The sequence below is a fragment of the Marmota monax genome, unplaced genomic scaffold (genome assembly GCF_021218885.2).
Source record: "Marmota monax isolate L192 unplaced genomic scaffold, Marmota_monax_Labrador192_F-V1.1 WCK01_AAM20220418_F8-fsc00042, whole genome shotgun sequence".
Classification (NCBI taxonomy): Eukaryota; Metazoa; Chordata; class Mammalia; order Rodentia; family Sciuridae; genus Marmota; species Marmota monax.
In genome coordinates, this window is record NW_026693008.1 from 11,157,680 (window position 1) to 11,163,679 (window position 6,000).

Genomic DNA, 6,000 nt, shown 5'->3' on the forward strand with positions numbered 1-6,000 from the left:
TAGAAAATGGCTCCTGGAAACACAGTGGTATTTAATTAACAGAGTCTCCATTCACAGGGAGAGTGCTGGGCATCTCTCCCAAGAGCCTTCCTCAGGAAGGAGGAGGTAGCCACCTCTCCAGGGCACAGAGGATATTATGAACCACTCATCAGTTCAGTTTTCTTTGCCTTTCCCTGGAAATATTTTCAGTTGCCATAAGAATTCTCTGATGAACCAAATGGGGACTTTCTGCCTCACTTGTAACCTAAGGACCATGTGAATCTCCTACCTACCACTGCTCCTCGGCTGGGTGATCCCCATAAAATAAACAGGAGATGGGCAATTGACTACCCTCGTGACAGGGCCATGGGTGTGAGAGGGGGCCTCATGGGGCCCCATGCTTCCTGCCACCTTGGATACCTTCTGCTCTTGGAAGCTGGCTTCACGCCTACAACTCTGTCAATGATTGACAGACAAGCTCAGTTGTTGGCTATGTATGCGTGTGCCTATGCATGGGCTATAAGAAAGGACAGGAGGCCTGGCAACCTTGAACATTCCCCTTCCAGACAACACCCAGAGAAGCAGGACTAGAAGCAAGAAAAATGGGGGACAGTAGATTAGTTAGTTCCCCAAGCAAAATAATTGATAAATCCCATGACATGAGCCATCTCTGGATCAAATTTTGCCACCCTTATGAAATAGTCCTATACAAATAAAGGTAAAAAATGGATAAAAAATAATAGTGTATATAAAAAAATCTTCAGACGTAACTAAATACACATGTGGTGTCACTTTATTATCCTACAGACACCTGCTGCTCTTAAAAGAATAACCTATTGCTGTCATTATCTAAAGTAGAAATCCATCTTGACATATGTCACCATGGGGGTCACCAAACATGACATGTCCCTGAAGAGGATGCAGTAGGAAGTATCTGGCATCACTTACAAACTATTTCTATCAAATGCACTTAGGGATTCTAAGAAAACCTTTAGATATAACCTTCAGTTTAGAGGAAATAGGAGAGAAGCCCAGAGGAACAAGTCTATTAACCACACAAGGAACCAATTAAACAAATCCAGGAGGTGTGACAGTCTATAAGACAATAGCATTCTGGTCTTCTTAATGAGTTTGAACATCTTGGAAGAGTGAAGTAAGGGTGGTAGTGAGGGCCCAGGACATCGAAAGAAACTCAAGAGAAACAATAATTAATAAACACGCAACTTTAATTGAATCCAGTACACATGCATGCACACACACACACACACATACTCTAAAGGTATAAACATATAGAATATTTTTGAATTTCTGAATAGAATCTCAAGAAATATTTTTAAATTGTTTTATTTGGAGAGAAATACTTAGAGAGCTAAGAAAATAGCTTTCATTTTTTTCAGTTTATCTTTTTCTGCTCATGCTGTTTGGAATATATATATATATATATATATATATATATATATATATATATAAAATCTCTGTTTTAAAAATCTCTGTGTATAGATTTTGTATATTATTGAGTTGTTTGATTATTTCTTTGTGTTTAAAAAGTCAAAAGATTTTCTATTCTAAAAATGGTATGTTAGTCAGGCACAATGGTGCACACCTGTAATCCTAGTGGCCCAGGAAGCTGAGGCAGTAGGATTACAACTTCAAAGCCAGCCTCAGCAATTTAGAGAGACCCTGTCTCAAAATAAAAAATTAAAAGGGGCAAAGGATGTGGCTAGGTGGATAAGTGCCCCTGGGTTCAATCCCTGGTACTTCCCCTTCCTCCCCACAAAATGATATGATAAATCAGTGAAATAAAAACCCAAATGCAATAGAATAAACAAATTCTAAGAAATTTCCTCAAGATGATGAAAAAAATTGGTAAATCCTTACCAAGAAGAAATTTTTAAACAAGGAAAGAAAAAAGGGGAAACTAATAGGAAAGGGATTTTTTTTTTGCTATAAATCCTACAGATGGTAAAAAGCCAAAAGTGTGATATCAAACAGCTGTAGCCAACGCACTTGGAGATGTGAATGACATAAATATGTATAATGTAGTATATGTTATGGAAACAGAAAAAAGAAGAAATAAAATCTGAACTATTTAGTTTCTATTAAGGGAATTGAATTCATTATTTAAAACTCCATAAACAAAATTCCAAGCACAGTTAAATTTACTGGTGAATTTCTTCCAAAAATTTGGGGAAATATAAACCAATCTTATAGAGATGCTTCTATAAAAAGAAAAAAAATAGAGAATCCGGCCTAAACCTTTTTTGTGAGGCCAGCATAAGCTTGTTCTAAAATCTATGGATTGACAAGAAGGAAAACATATAGAACAACCTCTCTCATGTGCATAAGTGTGAAAATTTTATAAAATTTTAACAAATAGAATCCAGTAGTATGTGAAAAGGATAAGGTAGCATGACCAAGTGGGGTGTATTTTAAGTGTGCAAGACTGTTTTGACATTTGAAAATAAATCAATGTTATTCAGTATATAAACAAAAGCAAAGAACTAACTAAATCATCTCAATAGATGCATGAAAAAAAGTATTTGTCTATTCATGTTAAAAACTCATTGCAAACTAAAAAGAGAAGGCAAATTCCTTAACTGAATTTTTAAAAATCTAGGAATACCAGTGGGAGACATGCTATTAACTGCTCCATATTGGAAACATTTCTCCTGATATTGGGAAACAGATTAGGGAGGTAGATTCCTGATTATTAAGGGAGTAAAATTTATACATGCTGACATGGAAAAGTCTCCAAAGATATTAATTTTAAAAAAGCTAACCTGTTATATGTAAACTAAACCCATGCAAAACAGAAAAACAAATGGGTAATTATTTGACTTAACTGAAAACATTCTAGAAGGATATGTTCCAAACTACTAACAGCAATTATTTCCTGAGAAGAAAGGAAATTCATGTTTTTATATATGGAGAACAATAGAGTGTGAAGAAAGTCTCAATTGTGTATTATATGTGCTTGCATCAATTGATACAATGTTTAATGCCATTGTAACAACAAAAACACACACTATCATGTCCTGATGTAAAAGAATATACCAACTTATGGGGTTTCCAGGAACTTACTACTTCTGTGATCCACAGAAATGTTTCTACCTGGGTCTTTGACCTTGGGGGGTGGATCTGAGAAACCACCTGTTTATTTATGCAAATTGCATAAACAAAACCATGGTAATAATGTTTTTCTAGACACCTCCCCTTCTCTGGGTATATAGAATATGCAGATAGCTACTTACCTGTGATGGTTTTTTAATTTAATTTATTATATTTTAACCAACAAGTGCTATAAATCTCAAGTTAGGCAGCAAAGAGACTATGAAAGCCAGAGCACTGCATGCTTAGAATCAGGTGTTTAGGACATATCAAACCAAATAATCCAGCTCTTTGGAATTATAGTCCAGGAACATAGTATAGGAACAAAAGCCTTTTTTTCTCCTTGCAGGTGCAGCTGAAGTCCATCAGATTGGAAAGGAAAACAGACCCTAGTCTTTAAAGAATGGGGCTGTAGATGTTCATCTCTGGTTCCATTTGCCTTCAGAGGCCAGGCCAACGACATGACCTTCTGCAGTCTGTGTCCAGGAATAGAATTCTCCAGGATCTTGGTACTGGGGCACTGGGACCCAGAGGTGTACGGGATGCTGGCTATTTATCTTTACATAAAGAAGTCACATTTGTGACCCCCCCCCCTTTCCAGATAGGTTCCATCTTCCACAGAGACCTGCTCCACAAACAAATCTCTCTCCTTTCCTCTTCAGCAATTTCTAAATACAACTCCAAGTCCTTTTGGACCTGTATCGATTCATCATGTGATTGGCAGGGTAGGGCAGACAAAGATTAGGGAACACCTTTCATAGGCAAAGTTATGTTTGAACATTTCATGTAACTTACCTGTGCCTGGGGTGTCTTCTGAATGGTGTGAAAAGATTATAAACAAGGCTTCTCAGGATCTTAGGTCCAGAGTTGGCCTTGGGAGACCAACTGCTCCTCAAATATATTCTTCTAATAGAACAAGGTTAGGTCAAAATACCCCACTGAAGATTCAATTTACATGCTTTCCCCAATGGGCATCAATCTGAGTAATGGAAATAATTATCCAGGTAATTTGACAAGAAGTTAATTTTACTCCTTATGGGCTGTGTAGACACGGGTGTTACAGTACCCCTCCCGTCCTAACTTAATGACTTCAGCCTGTAAATCATGAGAGTTTCCCACTTGCTCTGAAGCAGCCCTGATGAAACTCAGGAGGGTGAGAACCAAGGGGAAAAAAAAAAAATCTCACAGATCAAAATCCACCTTCCATAGTCAAAATCCACCTCTTCCTAGATTTAGTATCTCCGTGTATTTCTGTGGCTTTCACAGGATGCACGCAAACCTGCCCCGGCATGGGACTGGGTTTTGGCAGAAGCACTGGGGGTCAAGTGATACATCCAAGAGCCTTCCTAAGGTTAAGTGCTTTAAATAACAAGGACCAGCAGAGGACGTGGGGTGGGTCTTCCTGGGCGCGAGTCAGCTTTGTGGTGATCTAATTGGTGTTCCTGGGGGTATGAGGCCGTCTGACAAAATTGATCTCGACAGTCTTTTCCCCCTGGCAGCAGTGCAGACACTAGATGACATAATTCACAGTATAGGAAATGAGGAGCAGATAGGAAACGCACACAAGGCTACTGTATTTCTTCCAAAGGGAATGCACATATTGAAGAGATTACCAAGGAGGATCCTCCAAGTTGGCAAAAACCAATGCGTTCAGGAGATAGCAGCCGAGTGCTGGAGAAGATGAAGGCCAGGGCAGAAAGGCCAGGGGCTCGAGGAATAGCATAGGACCAGGGATCATTTGGTCATCTCGTTCCTAGAACTTGTGTCACTCCTGTGAATTTGGCAATTCCATGATTCAATGCGGACACGTAGGCTAATGGGGCTTTGCTGTCTGAATATCCAACACTGGGCTAATGTCTTAATTATTTTCCATTGCCTATGACAGACCTCCCCCTCCCCTGTAAATTTGAATGAAAGAAATTAAGTTGAAGCAAATTACTTGTAACCACTCAGAAATTTGGGCTTCTGGAAACACTTTAGAGCACAGCAGTAAGTGTAGATTTCATTCTTTCCTATCAAGTCCAGCACTTCCCCTGTGAATGGAGTACAGAACTGTTCCTCTCCTCCTTGAACAAGTTAAAAAAAAATACATATATTTGGAGCATTTCATGCCTACACCAAACTGGCCAAAATTTACTCAGCTGTTCACAGGCGGCTATGTCTTTCAACATATCTTCTTCTCCCTTCTCTGAGAAAATGTTGCAAAAATGACAGATAGCCTTGTAATACAATTTTTTTCTTGAAATTAAGGATGACAAATGTAGTTTTTTTTTTTTTTGTACTAGGGATTGAACCCAGAGGCGCTTTACCACTGAGCCACATCCCCAGCTCTTTTTTTATATATCTTATTTAGAAACAGAGTCTTGCTGAGTTGCTTAGGGTCTCGCTAAATTGCTGACTCTGGCTTTGAACTCTAGATCCTCCTGCCTCAGCCTCCTGAGCCACTGGGATTACAGGTGAGCACCACCACACCTGGCCCTGTCGTATTTCTTCAGCCACCCCATGCTAATGGAAGACAAAGTGAGAATGACATCTATTGTACTTCTGGCATTGCCAACTCTTTAATTTCCCACAGGGACCCATTCACTGCTTGCTGCTGGTGTGGCTGAAATACAAGGAAAGCATGATTAAAAAATCCTGAGAGATGGGCCCTCTTTGAGATTAGCTCAAGTGCATGTGCCATGGGAACTTACCCTGATGTACAGGGGTGAAAACTGCTGCTGGGGACCCTTTTCCTCTGTGGTGCTGTTCCCAAGATGTGCATAACCATAAAGAGGAGAAGGAAATACACTTATGATTTCCAGGCTGTTTCATTTATTCAACAAGCCATGTTGGGATGATTGTAGTTGCTCTGTGAGTCCTTTCTTGCTTCCTGAAATGTTTCCAGAACATGGTATGGAGGAGTGGATTGTG